Genomic DNA, 19,696 nt, shown 5'->3' with positions numbered 1-19,696 from the left:
ACAGTGCAAACAACCAAATTTAACATTAAGTCCTGATTGTCCCTATCGCGCCCCCATTCACTACTATTACGACTACCATCCTGGACGGACAAAATGACTATATATGAAAAAGTAGAATTTTACTTTCAAATTGCTTTATGCGGACAAGGGAAACAACTAACATTAAACGGCTCTATGCGGACAAGAAGAGTTTTACATTAAATGGCTCTGTACAGACAATAGACTTTAACATTAAAAGTCTAACAAACACTCTAGGACATATAGAAAACAATAACGGCCTCATGCAAGTACCCGGACTTTTAAAAAACACCTAGCAATAACATCAACTCAGTGCACTTAAATATCATGGCTACTTACTAGATTTTGGAAAACGGGGAAAATATAAATCCGAGAAAAGTACCAAACCACTCAGACCCAATATATTCACCCGAGATCTAAACCTAAAACAAACAAAAACAAATAATGCATAAAAATCATATCGTAACAATTAATTCAGTACAACGGTAGTAAAGATGTATTGGGGAGACCCTGCCTGCCTCAGGCTGTGGAGGATGGCCTAGATACAAGGGAACAGGATAGGTCATACCAGTCCCACTCGGGGATTTGGCTCGCAGGGTGAGTGCCGATCCCCCCCACCACCACGCGCAAGAATCCCACCCCCACAAAGGGGACAGGCAGAAGTATACCCAAACTAATATCCATATAAACATATCCTACAGTCTAAAATATACATTGACACATGCCTATTTAGTAATAACACTAAACATTCAGAACAAACAACAAACCGATATAGCTCCTCTACCCATTACACAACCACTCACCATCTAACAATATCATGGATCTAAACTCTACCCATTACACAACCACTTGCCATCTAACAATATCATGGATCTAAACTCTACCCATTGCACAACCACTTGCCATCTAACAATATCATGGATCTAAACTCTACCCATTACACAACCACTTACCATCTAACAATATCATGGATCTAAACTCCACTAAGCAAACATCGTAATCCATACTAACAAGATTATATAATCCTCTCTCCTCTTTATAAAAAACTGTATTCGCAATGTCTTATCAATACCTTTGGGTGATGGGTCACTCTACTTGCAGGTACATACGACTGAAATAAGGAGTTGGAAACCGGGTAAGTGACCTGTAAAACTGCACCATCATTAAAATAACCAATATAAGGTAATCCCAGACCCGTCAGGGTCAGTTACACAAGATGGCATCATTGGAAATGACAATTGATAACTGCTCCCCACCCCATAATTAAACATATGTGGTTGTCGTACCCATGTTTAATGCAGCAACTGCTTTTTTTGCACTAGCAGCCAAATATAAGAAAATTAACAATACACATATATACCGCTCTTAAAAGCTCTTTCTCCATAATAACCAGCCTTAACCTAATACATCAGTACAGTGATACTTCAAAAAGTTTTCGTTAGCCAAGCTACAAGACGATACATTTATACCTTTCGGCACGCCAACCAAATTACACATATTTTGGACCCGGCTATGAGGATATGCATCCCATCCATGGCTCTTTCCCTCTGTTGCAACGCCGGACACACAATCACAGGGGTAAAATAATTAAGTATTTCAACTAGACGTACACAGCCGAGAGCTGATCATGTCTGTAATTTAAGAAAGGAAAGTAAATAAACGATCCACAACATGCAACTTACCACTACTCACTAGCTTAAAAAAGAAATACTGAATCTCGAATTATAACAGGAGATGCAATGGTAAAAGATGTTAAAACACAGTTGAACATGAGGAGAAACAAAGGAGATGATGAATTGTGCGTTTGAATAGTAATCAAAAGACACGTGCTGGATTTCATTTCTCGTGTTCGTTTAGATAGTAATCAAAAACGCGTGTTTTGGTTACATCTAAAAAAATTTACTTTTCCTCTAGCAGTTTTTCGACGCGGAAAAGGCCTATAACAGTTTTTAAGTTAACACGATTTTCCGATTGGCTGTATAACACCATTCCCATGTTAAATGTTTGGACCATTTTAACATAGGATTTCTCGCTTGGCTCCGCATGTTAACGTACGACGTAATGCTAATTCCAGTTTGGCTCTATAAACATGTTCCTCCTTAATGCCATATTCACCATATTAACATTGGAGTTCCCATTTGGCTCTTATCATGAGTCCCGCATGTTAACCTACGGGTGCTTGAATAATTTATTTTGTCGTAATAACCTTTTGGCTCCATAATGCCATTTCCTATGTTAAAACTATGGACAATTTTAGCATAGGATTTCCCGTACGTAACTACTTAACCATTGAGGCGCATATTGTGGTCAACTCTAACAATCTTACTATGTAATCCCAGTTGAGATCAACCACTTCTAACGATGTTGCCCATTACCATTTACCCCCATGCTAATCACGTGGACCACTTTAAAATCGGACTTCCAGTTAAGGGTGATCTCGTGAACCCAGCATGTTAATTTATACTGGCCGTTATGTATAGCCTATCTTGTGCCGAAAAATGGCGTTAAACCCTACAACAGCAAGAACCCACGCGCGCCTGTATAATTGCGATATGGCTCTGTAGGGACCCATATAAATGCAAACCACCGATCTGAAGGCGAGCATTTGTCGTTATCACAGGGGTAGTTTGTCTTGTATTCATAATCGGGACAGCCTTTGTATAGAATGATGTCTCAGATATCACAAAACTTATTTTCTTGATATTCGAAGAAATAGCTTGATTTTCAAGAAGAGCGTTACTTTCACTTTAAGGCCACGCTAAAAGTAACTTGTTTCATTTTAAGGCCAATGTCTCTTTTGCGGCCTAACAATACCTGTGCTTTATACCTATATGAAGAGTCACACATGATTAGAGATAATATCAATATTTAATATTTGAGAGTGTTAGTGAGCATGTAAATAGAATAAAAAATTACTTGTACGTATGATTGTGCATTCCAAGGTTGTGTGTACATGAGCGTTTTAATCAACATGTATCTGTATGGCATATGGCCTGTTGTGCATACTTGTGTATATATATTCGAACCGCGGGCGAGTGATACCAAAGACTTATAAAAATTCTACTATCAGCTGCCTCGCTTGACGCTCAGCAATAAGAGGTCAGTAGTGTTAGGACTGGTCAGCCTGGTGTCTGGATATTGTGACTGTGTGGCACATCATGCTATATGTCTGCTAAACATCACTATAAACTGCCACGCTGCAGACATCGTACGATTATTGTTATTATTACTAGTACTACAACAACAACTACTACTACTATATGAACCTAGGTAACGTAACTGTTCAGATGGGTATAAATTGCATAATACTTCACATAACATATATCTCATCTTGTGGCAAAAGAGAAATGGGCCCTAAAGTGAAGCTAACGTTCTCCAGGAACTCAAACATACTTTCAAACTTTTCAAAAAGTATTTTAAAAAATACAAACTCGGCGACATCTCTATCATCATGCCATTACTAGGCGATATTAATTATGAATATGAAACGAACCCCTATTGAGATAAACTCAATATTCTGTTTCAGATAAATTGCTTGCAAGTCATCTTAAGTGTAAGTACCAATAAAGGATTTGAGCTAGAAGACAACGTATGTCCTTGTTCCCTCTACATTTATTAGATCATTTTACCTTTTAATTTGAGACATGTAGTTATCTTTACATAGTGTAGTAACTTGTGAAAGAGGACATAAACGCAAATGGAATACTTTTTTTTTTAAAAAATCTAAAAGGAACGGCATTCACCCACGAAGTAATTAACAGCACTGTATATGTTACTTGCATGACAACACGACAGCAAGGTGCCAAGCTTTATTACCAATGAAAAGATATACACGTATTGTACTGTCCGTAAAGCACGGTCAACACCATGTTTACCTGAGATTTTTCCAATATGTGTCCATGCTTCTTCTGTGAGCAACGTTTGATTCAGGCAAAAAATGTAACTTTCTAACAAGATCATGATGTCCCCTCTGTAATAGGAATTATGGTCTTAAAATCTCCAAATGTTGGAAAATGTGAATCAACTGGAATATTGACATAATTGCCTGAAATTCTAACCAGGTTATCAATACACACACCACACATATTGTAAAATATTACGTGTGTACGTTTATTATTTTTTTCACTGCTAACTGTGCTCAAGCGGATTTGTTATGGTCATGCAGATCCATTTGCTATTTCTCTGAGGGATAAGCAATCATTAAATACCTTCAGTTAATGAAGTAAAGGAAAATCAAAATGGTTTCGAGAAAAAAAAATAGAACATAACCAGCTGAGTCCATATTTTTTTATAACGTGCACAGAGAGTATAAAAGGACCAGTGCGATGCATTTCGTTTGAATGTTGAAAACTTAAGGTTTGGTGTGTGCTAATTAATGTACCTCTCCCCCGGCTTGAATTCTATAGTTGTTTTTGTTTGATAGCCTGTTTATGAGATATTAGAAAATTATACGACCAGCTTAATCTAGGGACAGGTCCTAACATATAAGGTCTCTAATAGTTGCATACATTACACTACTAAGATCATGGAAAGTTCCAGCTGCAAAGTGCTCTTCGAGATTACTAACAAGCTAATGTCAAGGCACAAATCTACACCACTTCCAACTACCTTCTCTACAGTCGACCTTCCGGACATGTTTGCAAATTTTTTCCGTGATAAAGTACAAACCAACACAGATAAACTTGACACCACAATTTCAATTGACTCGTCGTCACCATGCAGTTGGGATACAGAATTTGAGCGGCAACCATTAGCAGCATTTGAACCTGTCTCTATGGATTTCGTACGTACAATCGTGATGAAGAGTGCACCAAAGTCATGTGAACTTGATCCAATTCCAACATTACTGCTGCCTGAGTGCTTAGATCCAGTATTGCCTTCAATAACTGATGTTATTAATACCTCTCTCTCATCAGGGGAATTCCCATCATTTTTCAAAACTGCCATTGTAAAGCCTCTGCTGAAGAAACCAACACTAGACCATAACGATTTAAAGAACTACAGCCCAGTTTCTAATCTCCCATTCATATAGAAAATCTTAGAAAAGGTTGGTCTATCCCAGCTTGTATTTCATCTGTATTCAAACAGTCTTTTTGTCAATGTACAATCTGCATATCGACCTTGCCACAGTAGTGAAATTACTTTTCTAAAAGTAGCTAATAACATTCTCTCTGCTTTGGATAGCGGAAAGATTACAGTCCTCACCTCCTTGATTTGTCTGCAGCATTTGACACAATATACCATGTTATATTACTTCACCGTCTCCAGCATGCATTTGGCATTCATGATACAGCCTTACTGTGGTTCAAGTCAAACTTGGTCAACAGGTCACAAATTGTGTCTGCAAATGAAATACACTCCAGCCCAGTTGATATATCTTGTGGTGCTCCACAGTGGTCTGTTCTTGGACCTGTTCTCTTCATTCTATATACTCAGCCGCTCTTAAGTGTCATAGATGATCATCCAGTGTCTCACCAATTGTACGCTGATGACACCCAAACATTCAAATCTAGCCACCCAGCTGAAGTTGATGCTACCATCCAAGGTGTAGAGAGGTGCATTTCTGATGTGAAATCATGGATGACATGTAACAAGCTGCAAATGAATGATGATAAAACTAAGGCGATTCTGATTACAACACAAAGACTTTCTCATTCACATCCTTTACCTCAAACAATAAATATCAGCAACACCAACATTAAATTCACCAATCAGTACGAAACCTAGGTATTACACTTGGCAGTACTCTCACTTGCACCATGTCATGAACATAGGCAAGGCTGCAGATCTTGAGCTGAGACGCATCAGCTCCATTCGCAAATATATTTCAGTTGTTGCCACTAAAACACTTGTGTTTTTCATTAGTATTTTCAAGACTGGACTATTGTAACTCAATTCTGTCTAGTTCATCTCAGTATCTACTCCAAAAGCTTCAAAAAGTTCAAAACACAGCTGCTCGGATCATACTTAGAGTACCACGATCAGAGCACACCTCCCCGCCGCTCTGTACCCTACACTGGCTATCCATTCGATCCAGAATCAAACACAAAATTTGTTCTCTGTGCTACGTTTCACTGACGGACTCTAGTCCAACATACCTATCCGACATCACCCATGTGTACACGCCAGCAAGATACTTACGCTCCTCTTCTGACAATCGTATACTCGTTATTCCCACTATGAAAACAAAGTCATATGGACGGCGTTGTTTTGCATAGCAGGGCCCAGCAACGTGGAATGAATTGCTCACTGAACTTAGACACAAAGACACAGTGATCACATTCAAGAGTGCTCTCAAAACTTACTTATTTCGACTGCAAGAACAAACTTAAAGACCTAATAATGTTTCCTACCTTAAATATTCTCAGCATGATTTTTTTCTATGTTTTCTAATTTCATGGTGTTTGTGTTTGTAATCATATCATTATATATGTTTTTTTATCTTATAGGTGTTGTGTAATGGTGTAAAGCGATTAGAGCTTCTAAAGATTAGGCGTTATACAAAGTCCCCATTATTATTATTATTATTATTATTATATATGCATATTATCGCGTCATCTCAGTCAACCTACTCTGATACATACAGGTTTTATAAAAGCATGTAATTTCTTCAATTACAGAGGTGTTACTACCGTAAGATTCAGATAAAACTATCATCTTATAAATGGCTGCAGGTACATGCCATTTTAAACACACCATTGGTTTATTTGAAACAAGCTAAATGCTATTTTAGCCGTGGAAAAGCATCCATGAAAATGTGCTCCTCGTTTCGTGGATATTAGTCCAAAATAAAGAGTAAATATGTGGCATTTGTTGTTAAATTCAGTGAGATTTATAGTGTTTTGTAGATCTTTGTGCCTCCCTGATGTTAGATTCCCTAATGATCAGGGATATATCACAATTACTAAACAATAAATCACTTTTTTTAATTCGGGTAAAATTGGAAATACCCGATGAATTCGTGTAATGCATCTATACAATGATTCCAGGTTATACAACCAGAACTTACTAATAGACCCGTGTACTAATTAGTAATAAGTGCCAACAAAAGTAGGTGTCTAAATAAGTGTTCCTTTCAAGTAATAAGTGTTTAGTATGCAACTCCTGATGTCCACGTTAATAAATTACATTTGTGTTTTATATAGTTTCCACCATTCATGCCCCATTTTTCCAAGTGGATTAAATTCTCCAAATGTAGTAAAATTATATTTACTTGGACATAAATCTTGTGGAAATAAGGAGCACACACGATATGAGAGAGTCACCATCCCGACAACATATCGTAAATTGTAAATCTCAAAGATGAAGGTGTAAAATAAGCATATTATAAATGAATATTTGTTTGTATGTACACCAATGACTTTCCGATGAAAGGAAATATGTTTTAAAAAATACTGAATCGAACAACAACCTTGATTCCCTAAAGCAGGCGTTTTGAATTATTATTAATGTATTCATGCAACTGTCAAAAGTCTGGCATATTGGAGGTGGAGATGCATAATGCATAATGGATGACAACAGTATACGAAAACTATTTATAATTGTTCCGGAACAATTATCATTCATATAATCTCATACGCTGCATAGGCAACTTTGTGAAACTTATAAATGTTATAATGTACAGCTTGTCAATAAATGTATAGCAATGGGATCAGTTATTTACTAATATACACGAACTTTATTTAAAGGAAAAAAAAATAATATAAAAAAAATAAAAGAAACAAGTCACATAAAGAGCGTTTGAAAACAAATAAATGATTTGACATATAGCAATTGACATCGCCGCCTTACTCACAGTTGACAAACACCAAGTTGCAAATACACTGCTTAGAATATTTTTAAAGGGAAAAATGTTCATTATTTACTCGAAGATCAACATACACAAATCAATGAAAGTGAAGTCTGATCTGTCTAACTACGTCTAGGTCAAAGGTGTTTCACTTCTACCAATAAACAACTCCAGATTTTGCCGCAATGAAACGGAGGAGAAATCCATTCAAAGATATTGACATAAGTACATAGTCCACCCCTCAGTAGCAAACAAGGTTTACGTCACATTTACTACAAATTACCTTCATAAATGAGACCACGTGAACACTAGAATTTAAATGAAATCTTGTTATTTCAATTTGCAACTAGATTCATCTCTAAAATAGTTTGTGCTAATGATTATACAATATTTCATTAACTTAATTAGGATTTCATTCTGAACAGCTCTTCATAACATGGAGCCAATGTTATAATAACGATAGAAAAGATTAAAGGAAAACGGACAAGAAAACAACAGAAGCCATTGCAAATATCAGTTTGGGTCACCAACAGTCCACGTGTCATATAATGAGTGCCAGTGATTTAGTATAACATTGGACAAATACACAGAAGCAAGTTAGACATTGATGATAATCTGTTTCGATCTGTAGAGTGTGTTTTTTGGTGTAGCCACATTACGTTCTTGTCTCACCAACATATATCTTGCCGCATATGAAATTGTCATTAGAAGTAATATCACTAAAAAATCAAAGAGAACTGGTCGATAATGAATGCCATAAAGCTAGTGATATGTAATGATAACTTTTACTCCCTTTTTGAAAAGACAATCCAATATTGAAGTTATAAAAGAAAGCTGACTACCTCCAAAAGAACTCATGCAGCAAACTATGTGTACCTGGGATCAAAAGGGAATTTCATGTGAGAATAAAGGAACATCTCAGGGGCATCGGCAAAAGGAGGCCACATTATCTAAACAAGCGGTGTTCAATACTTGACCTATAAAAAAAGAATGTATTTGGATACACCAGTAACAGATTTTATAATTTGGGAGACGAAAAATTTTATACCTTTCGGCACGCCAACCAAATTGTAGATATTTATGACCAAACTACGACGATGCACCCCATCCAGGGCTCCTTGCCTCTGTTGCAACGCCGGACACACAACCATAGGGGTAAAATAATTAAGTATTTCAACTAGACGTACAAAACCGAGAGCTGAACATGTCTGTAATTTAAGAAAGGAAAGGAAATAAACAGTCCAAAACATGCAACTTACTACTAATCATTAGCTTCAAACGGGGATACTGAATCTCGAATTATAGCAGGAGATGAAATGGTAAAATATGTCAAACACGGTTGAAAATGAAGAGAAACAAGGGGAATATATGAAGGAAAAAAGAATGAGACGAGAAAAAGAGAAACATAGGCAGAGGATATTAAGAAATAGGTATGGCTTGAAGAAGTGTAAAGCCGGGACGCAGGGAAATCAGATAACATCAGAACTGAAGTAAACTCCACAGATCATGTTACCAGCGAAGATGTCAACATTAACATCAACTGAACGCAGACTTGTTAGATCAAGTTTGTTGTGACATCACTCCAGAAGGAGCAGATGATGATACTTTCACGTTTTGTTTTGTATGCCAGGAATAACCATAATCTGTTGGAATGTATTTTTTTTTTGTTGTTTTGCATTTGATAGTTTGAATCGTAGTGAACAGTTTTGAATTGTGGAATTCTATATTTCCTAGTTTTCTTCAGATTTCTTATAATATAGAAAAGTGAAGATCATAAAAGGAAGGATAAGTTATTTGAACAAAGTCCATCAATGTTTATTTACGCTTGAACCACCTGTCAGTAAATTAACAGTTGATGTTTCTTATATTTCTCCAGTCCGTGCCTACTTAAGAAACAGTCGATTATTGTTCTCTCTAGATTCATATATATATATTTCCTGTCCAACGGGAGTTAAAAGACAGCTGTTTTGTTTAGTTTTCTCTCAATCAATTGTGATGCGTGTTGGCACGACCATGTCCGTTAAAATAATGTTCGAGTAAATATTTTCTTGTTAACACGGCGTAATTTAGTCGATGTAACAAAATGGCTAACAAAATAAATAATTTTCATAACAAATAATTTGCTCTATTTTCAGAATTAATATATTTTCATTTATCCTTAAGTCGAATGCTTCAATTGTGGCAACGACAGGCAGTGTGACGATCAAGCTTTTAACAGAAACATCGACTTATTAAATGCGTACGATAAAATTGATGTTCTATACTGTATAACAGGACAGAGCGATATCTCTTAGTAGGGAATTATTGCTCAAACAAGTAATATGCAAAGGCCATGTCCTTTTAAAGATAAGAAAGAAGATGGAAAAGCTATGGGTACAGCAGACAAAACTACCAAGGCACTTAAGATTTACACACTGGCATTGTCTACTAGACATGTCCTGGCGCTGTATAACTGGCTTTGAGAGGGCGAACACTTGATTTGAACAAGCAAGTCAGGAATCACCTTGTTACACTGTTTTAGTGAATTTCGCTGTTCAGATACAGCATGACGTTTTGTAGAAGGTAAGTACAGCACAAAATAGAGCAAATTGTAAGCCATTGTACTGATCCCACACAACAGAGCTCTTCCTGGGGGAGTAATTGTATCTATCAAGAGTGTCTCCACTACACAGAGATCTGATCATACAGCACGACTAATATCTACATTTAACACATATTGTCTTTACAATGCAGTCCATTGTTTTCTATATAGCTGAACGCCGTTTGAAACATAAGAAAACTGCCAAACACAATAAGGTGATAGTGTTTAATGTTAGTGGCGAATCTTAACTTAAATACATCGTTGATTGAACTTATAAAGATAACGTGTCAAATATGATTTACATCTCTCCTCTACAGAGAGTAATTTTGGAATAGGACTGTCCTACCGTTGTTGTTTAAAATGTATCGAGTGCAATTGTTCTTTATCTAGAAAAACATATGAAGTGTTATTTTGCTGAAAGTTTAACAAGCAGCAAATTACCCCAAACTGTATGCAAGGTCAGCTCTGTTTATTTAAATTTTAAGGAATCAATCTGACAAAAATCAAGCAGACCATGGTTTTTCTTCAAGGAGAAAACCTATATCCTGAACTCAAATCCAAGTAAACATGATGCTTAAAAATGATTGCTATCCTGAAATGTATTCAACATGTATGGTTAAAAAGTAGCTATGTAATATGTTGTTTACAAATGATCATTACAATTTATAACTATGGACATATATTATGCACACAACATAAATATAAATAAATTAAAAACACAATATAGTCACACAGATTTGGAAATAATCCCCAAAAGACATTTATGATTTTCAAATGTGTATCCGTAACCTCTTGATAAATTAATTGACTTAGGAGAGAAATACATCAAAATACGTAAAAAGTCATTATTTGCTATTTTGCAAGAATACATCGAATAGTTAGGCCTAGCGACGAAGATAATGAATAAAGTCACCGGTCTTAGTGAATATAGTGAACATAGTAATGAACACATCAATTAAATATATACTTTCAGTATCAACACTCGCTGGAAGTGATTTTATGATCTTCGGAGAAGCAAAAGCCATAGCTGAGATATAAAAACAATTAAAGCGGTTAAAATGATTGGATTGGAGTTGATGCTGCGAACGGGAGTTTGTGGGTTAGCGCAGTATGCAGTGATGAAAAATTGAACTTGTTTTGGCTTAGATTGACTTAAGACACATTTTACACGAGTTTATTGATTTGTTTTTACTGATTATTTAGATGGAGCCCTGTCTATTTAGAAGACCCTCGAAAATGATTTCAGATTTCCGTTGATGAGGAACTTACTCTACGTGGTATTCTGCACGTACCCAATTAGATTATTGTTTTTCATATATAAGACATTAAATGTAATTAATTACTGCAAAGGTGTATGCCTTAGAAAACGTGAACTATGTAGCAGGGTATGTCATTACGAATACTGTAAATGACATTTGCTACCATTATGTGCTGGTCTGTGTGCTTAACCATGGGATGTCTTAAATGTGGTATAGGAATGATGTATTGTAGTCAGCTATGCTGGCCGTCTGGATCCGGTCGGGACCGTCATTGCGTGCGTATACCACGATTAACCCAACCTATCTGTGTAGAAACAACCTGACAACGCCGACACCGTTGATAACGATACAGAAGTCACTGAAGAAATCGCCAAGATTGACGAATAGAACAAGTTCAAGATATATCAAGTTATTTCCTTCCCTCCGAGGCATTCATCGAAGTTCATGGTAAACTTGGGAAAAACGATGATACCGCATGCGCTGAAAATGAGCGATGTGGATTCATTAACAACGGTATTATGGCGTTGACTAACAGTGCCAAATATATTATTGATGGTAGAGAAATCGAAGCATGCCTCGATAACTTGATGTTGCTACGATAATTATCGGACTGGTTCGATACAGAGATGACTATTCACGGTCCACCTGTCCGTGCATGACGTTCGCGAATGACATTTCTGACCACCTCACCGATAGGCAGCATCTCATGGTATAATTATTACAGGCTAGCACTTTTGATTCTAAACCAGCTGGAATGATACCCCGACCAGGGCTGGGTGGTACTGCGACACTGAAGAGCGCCAATCCATAATTCAAACTGGAATTTTCAGCATGATGATCTCAGATTAACGCTGTTGGTGGATACCACTCTAAAATATCTTTGGATTCTGCAGGCATTTTAGAAAAGATATCTTTGGAGCCAAACATACGGTTGCACTGGTTCGAAGGGCCACAGACGACAAACCTATCTGGCGTGCTGGGAATGGTGGGGGCAGTGCTGGTAAAGTAATGCTAACACAATTAGCGTTATGGATGACAACGATGACTCTATAAGTGACAGAAGAAGAGCTTTTGTTATCGTTCATGGATAGTGGTGGTAAGTCAAGGCTTTTGTGGCTGACAATGACTACAGACACTGCTGCAGGCACAGCAGGAATATTTTCATGGCAGATCGCATCACAGCAGGAAATTTCAGCACCATGACATATGTTCGTGGCTTTTCAGCGTGCCACCAGATATAACGATCAGACAGCAAACCCAATGGAATTTGATAGATTAGCAGCATCTACGATTCCGCTGAGGATAAATGATCACCAAGAACCATCCGAAGACATAATACTGAATTTTGACCAAAGCAACGTAGCACGGGAATATCATAGTCTGGTGAGATTTATGGGGCGTGATCAGAATGTCGACTTCGGACTGCAGATATCTCAGAGGGATTTCTCGACGTTGCATCCGATTTATTATTTCTCGTTGGAACATCTGGATTTATTTAAAGTCACGAACATGTGCGACCTACTGTTGGTTCCGCGCCAGCTGGTCTTTACAGAGCAATCGCTGTCATACTCTCAGACAAAACAATGTTGCTTGAAGGTGTTGGCGGACGAAAGAGAGTTGTTGATGTGCCCGTAGAAAACATGTGAATGTTTTCCAAACATGTAAGTGTTTTCTAAACATTTAATTAGATCATTCATAATATTATTCATATCATCACGTCAACGTTACTCTGACACCGGGTCAAATTAAAAGCTGCAATCGGCATCAAATAAGAATTCTGGGGCGAAATTGTCTCTAAAATCAGCAGCGTTGCAATGCACAAATAAATTATAATTTGTCTACAGCCAAAATGCTTCCGAAATAAATGTAGTCAAACTAAACTAATCCTTGGTCACTGATGCTTACGACTGTTTTAAAGACATGTTACTGGGTCAGTATATAAGACCCTTGACTTGGGAATGGCGAAGGATAAGTGATTTATAAAAGAAAGTCAATTTAGACCAGAAATGACTAAAATACATATTTGACTGGAGGTATGAATAAATCTATGACTGGGTTTGGACAGTACTTGCATTTTAGGCAAAACAATGAATGATTCAATATGAAGCTGGCATTGCGTCATACGTGATATGAATTGCATCAACCTATTCCTAGAAGTCATGGATGATGAAATCGTAACTAAGCTTACATCACTCTGCTGAACAAATTGCCTTATAACAGTTCTAGAAATCATACAGTGTCGTACTTGCAAAGGGACACATTTCTGTTTAGTCAAAGTGAGCAGAGATGTCTCATACTTGTGTGAACAAAGAAGATAACTTCCAAGTAGTTGTGGTGAAGTGACTTTTGCATCACAAAAGGGCGGAATAGCGACTAAGAAAATCTATCACCTTTAGTTTGGATTCAAAATTGGAGATCAAGACAAGAGGTGGGACCCACACATATGCTGCAACACTGTGCAACAAATCTTTGCCAGTGGTTGAACAGGAAAAGGAAGTATATGCATTTTGTAGTGTCAATGATGTGGAGAGAGTCAACCGATCATATCTGCAATTGTTACTTCTACAAGGTGCCTCCAGTTGGGAAAGGTTCGTCAAAGAAGTAAAAGTGGACTGTGTATTATCCAAACATTCCATCAGCAATACGCCCAATACCCTAGAACTGCCGGTTTCTGATATAACAGAATCATTCTCACTTAAGGGAGACGAGGAAGAGGAAGAGAATGAAACTTCAAGTCCTGAACCATCAATGTCACATGACCCATATTTTCTCCCATCCTCCTCCTCTGAACCACACCTCATAACACAAGTTGAACTGAATGACCATGTCGGGGATTTGGAACTATCCAAGAGCAAGGCAGAGACGTTCGGCTCCAGACTACAGCAGTGGAATCTCCTGGCAGGTGATGTTAGGGTTTCCATGTTCCGTGACCGTCAAAAAAGATATTTTTTCATTCTTCATGAAAGATAATCTTGTAGCCTGCGACAACATCGATGGTGCGATGGCAGCTCTCAACATCCTTCATGATCCAGATGAGTGGACGAGTCTTAACTCTGTTTTGCTACATAATGGCAATGTTTTGCCATCAATTTCAGTTCGTCATGCAGCCCATATCAAGGAAACCTATAAAAACATGAAACAACTTTTGAGGTACATAAACTATGAAAAACATCAGTGAGAGCTTTGTGGCGATTTGAAGGTTTTTTTCTCTCTTGCTTCGTCTACAGACTGGATACACAAAGTATTGCTGTTTTCTCTGCAAATGGGATAGTCGTGCAAGAGATTCCTACTACATCAAGAGAGATTGGCCACTCCGACAGTTACTGGAGCCTTGAAGGAAAAGTGTTCAGCATCCTCCACTTGTTGAATCAAGGAAGATGTTGTTACCACCCTTGCACATCAAGCCAAGGCCATGGACAAAACAAACAGTTTTCAAGTACCTCGGTGGAAAATTTCAGAGGTTAAAGGAAGCTGTCATGGTGGTACTCAGTTTCGTGAACTTCTTAGAAATGACATTTGACCGTGCACTGCATGGCATGGAAAAGAAGACATGGAAAGCCTTCCAGTTAGTGGCAATAAATATTCTCTGAAACAACAAGGAAGACAACTACAGGGAGCGGGTGGATAACTTCCTCAAGGCATACAAAAGCATAGGTTGCAACACGTCACTGAAGATACAATGTTTTGCACTCTCATCTAAATTTGGTCCACCGAAATGCGGAGCAGTCAGTGACGAGCACGAGTGAGCGATTTCACCAGGGCACTGCAACAATGGAGAACGCTATCAAGGCAAATGGAACCCGTCAATGCTTGCAGACAAGAGATGCTTCATTTAATGAATACAAGAGACAAGCCAAGAATACTGAATAAGGACTAAACTATGTACTTATATATACATAGATTTTTGCCTTTCGGTTCATAATAACGTTTATTTATATATCCATTATTCTGTCTTTTCAAGTGTAACGCAAACAGTACAGGTGAAATATTATCATGTAAAACAACCATAAACACAATAAAAGACCTAGGTTTACAATTTATGATCACATATCTACTATCTACACAATATATACAGACGTAAAATATAAAGACTTAAATATATTCGAAACAGTTCGAAAAGCAGTTTACACTCGGTGCCGTTGGAACAGCTGTCGGTATGGCACTGAAAAAGGCAACCAGACAGGGTCCAAAGACCTTAAAAAAGGGACATGGTCTAAGATCATCAGAAACGTGGTACGGTCAAGGTCTGAGACTGCCCGATACGCTTCGTTAAAGCTCATCATTTTCAATTTTGATTTACTCGATGCCGCTTGGCGATTAAACATTCAAAACATTATAGGTGTTTTCATGCTTGATCATTTATCAGAAAAACCAAACCACGTTGAAAGTGGTATCATTAATCTTGATGGAAGGTCCCGCTCTGGTACGCATTGGGTTACATACTTGGCTGACCCACGTAGCTTTGTTTATTTCCATGGATTGGCGCCATCAAAAGAATTTTTACAGTATGGTGGCTTCGCCGGTGACATGGCAATCTGGTATTCAACAAGACCAAGACAGACATTAACGGATCCACCTATATGTGGTCCACAAGTGCGTGCTGTACTTAACTCCGCGTCAAGGTCATCAGTACCTCTGCATAAAGTAGTGCATGAGTATAGCAGCAGACGGCATCGTTTTAAACAGATTAAATAATTTTATAATGGTAGATATCTACAGATGATCTGCTACACGCAAGTACCCAGGTGACGTTGATTTGTTCGCATATGCGACGCGAAATGTACTTGCTGATCTTATGAGCTTCACAGGGGTTTACCAACATGAAGTTGTTGTTTTTCAGGATCAGCAAGGACGGTTAAAGAGAATAATATTAGGTGGGCCGATATTATCCTGCGAGTTTTAGACACAACCAACGATAACATCTTGATATTTACCGGAGAGGGAAAAATCAAAGACTAGAATGTATCAATCGCAGCGATCCGCAATGAGATACGTAGTAACTAGGTTTCTGTATCAGGTGGTTCAATGGCTATTTTAATCATGATGACTGGAAATAAAATTGCTGATTTAGGAGAACCAAAATTAGCGGATGTCGCTGCAACGATGAAGGACGAGGATGACAGCAACGTCGCGAATGGGACCTCGTTAATAACAATGAGTGATAATTTAACCAAACTGAGAGCTGAGTATGATGGTCATGTAACCGCGTTTAGGAGTCATCTCGGAAACTATCAGATTATTCTTGATCGCCTATGGTTTCTTTAGAATACCAATACCCACCAGCAGTAAGTTGCTGACCTTTGCACAGCTCAGTGATATAGTCGGTGTTAAAACCTTAATCGAAATGATTAACAAAACGCTCACAGAAATATCATGATCATTTAAAGAACTTGATGAAAAGATAAACGATTTTAAAAAAGAATCAAATAATATACAGAATAGAGTAGATAAAATTGAACAAGAGCTCGGTAGAGTATCAGCAGTAGCTAATGGAGTTAGTTGTAGAGTGGACAATGTGGGAATTGTTGAGAGATCAGAGATATAAATACTAAGATTACGCAGATAATTGTTGAGACAAATAATCTGAACACTAGAATACATGAATTACGGGAGGATGTCATTAGGAGAATTTTTATGCTCGATGAACATGACACTATTTTCTTCTTAAGCTGTAATCTTATATTAAAATACACTAACAAAAAGGAGATAATCGTATGTGAAAATATTCTGGTCGGATTTGCATGCTTGTCAGCATGACATCATCGTAAACCGCGAGAATATTGATATCCCCGTAAATATCCTTGATGGACGGCACATCATCGATGTCAGCGATAAACTCATTAACATCGTTGTTTCCCAAACCCGCCGCTAACGAACTAAATTCATGAAGAACATCATAGCATCGTTGGTCATTTTCGGATGGCGTCACTAAATTAAGTCTCTCCCAATTGAGCCACCTCATTATCAGGTTGAGCAACAATTGGGTTTTACCAGAAACGGACGGACCAGTAATAATAGCTTGAATGGCGTTTGCAACGATAGATGATGCTTAACCGGTTTTTGCTCTCATGTTGCTGAAAAGTTCACGTTCATATTGTACAAATATAGTATTATCACAATCATGAGTTTATATTGTGTTATATGCAAGACATTCACAGGTGCAACCGGGGATAAGCACAACAAAAACGAAAAATAGGAGGCAAACGCTCACAATGCAAGTGTGTGAAATCTGGCCAAAAAAAGTATAAGTCTGCGAGCAGCAATGCGAGAATTACCGGCGACAAAGTCACTGTCGATGATATTGCTGAGACACTCGGAAAATTAAGACGTACGCCATGAGCGAAGTACCCGGGGAAAAACTTCTTCCGGGATATAACTATTGTGGGTTTGGAACCCGACTTAATATTATAGTTGACGAAAAAAAAAATCATCCAAAACCAGGCGAATTTTTGGTGAATGAGAGTGATCAAGCGTGCCAAACTCGTGATGTCGCGTACAAAAACAAATATCTGTAACGACATGTCGCGGACGTCAAGTTGATTCACATGCCGCAGTCAATAGAAACAAAAACAAAAGAGAATAACACGCGAACTGGTTGATAAGATCGGCGATGCGTGGTAAACTAGCCGTAGGAGCTTTAAATTAAACGTCGACAATTACATAATGAAGTCGATTTATTATAATCCAATCGGACAATGGAGAGGTACATCAGCGATTAGAAAACTCGCCGAATCAGCAGGTGTCACGCATGTTGTTACACTAAATTGGTTGTCACGACAGGCAATATGGCTAAAATATAAACCACGTTCCAAAACGATTCGGCATGGACGATTTTATGTCAGCACTCCCAACAAAGTTCGTCAGTCAGACATATTGTTTTAACCACACAATGTCATTGGCACATGACGCAAACCGCGCACACACAAATACGCGTTGATTGGCATGGACGTTGCAAGCGGATACAAGCAAGCTGACCGCTATTGACTGAAACAGCAACTGAAGTCGTAGCCGTGTTTGAACGAATTCATCAATATGATGGCCTGCTCTGGCCACAGTAGCTACAGGTTGATCCCGGCCAAACATTTCTCGGTGCAGTAACGACGCTGATGCAACAACATAACGTCAGAATCAGACGTGGACACATCGCGTTACATCGTGATCAGGCAATCGTTGGATGATTTAATCGAACACTTGCACAGTGACTATTTAGACGCCAATACGCTCAGCAATTGCTGAACAAAGACAGATCTCGTGAATGTGTTCCGCGTTCAAAATCGAAATCACGAGTGAAATAAACATCAAACCCGTCGATGCAATCGAACGAAGACACATACCACGTTGAAAATCACCAGATCAACTACAACAACCAGTATTGGGCAGTAACGTAATAATCAGGTATTTATATGAACCTGGCGATCTTGAGGACGGTTCAGCAAGTGTAACTGATCCCATGTGGAGCGTAGCTACGCATACAATTTTCAGCGTGGTAAGATCTACTGTGCAGCCATCAATCTACATACAAATTTCAGCGTTCCTCAACGTGGATTTGTCCGTGAACAATTTCATATAATTCCTCAAAATACCCAGTTACCACCGGGTTGGATTCGGCATCGCAGACTCTAGCGGTGAAGGTGTGAAGCTCCTCGACGTTTATTACATTCATGACATGTCAGAGCAACATTTTCGTGTGTGATGCCGCGATTACTATCGATTCTGTACACGGTAAATTGTAGCACGTCGTTGTGAAAATATTGCCACAGCAGTACTGTGTTATAGCAGGTGCACTGACTAGTCTGTCGTTGTTGCAGCCTAATGATAAATTCAACAGCAGGGACTATTGTTTCCACGACCAAACACTCCGACACTGTGTCTGGTTTATCATAGACAATTATGCAGAGTTCAGACATTTGTGTAACTCTCGACACTGCAATATACACCCAATTTGACCATTCCATGCGATCGTCAACAATCCAGATATTGGTATCTGTGTTAGCCCCTGCGAAGAATACATTGTGATTGCATAACATAGATCCCATGATAATCTCGATG

Source organism: Sinohyriopsis cumingii, chromosome 7, assembly GCF_028554795.1.
Source record: "Sinohyriopsis cumingii isolate HCF-2022 chromosome 7, ASM2855479v2, whole genome shotgun sequence".
In the NCBI taxonomy this organism is placed as follows: Eukaryota; Metazoa; Mollusca; class Bivalvia; order Unionida; family Unionidae; genus Sinohyriopsis; species Sinohyriopsis cumingii.
The sequence above is the reverse complement of the archived record's forward strand: the minus strand, read 5'-3'. Positions refer to the sequence as shown.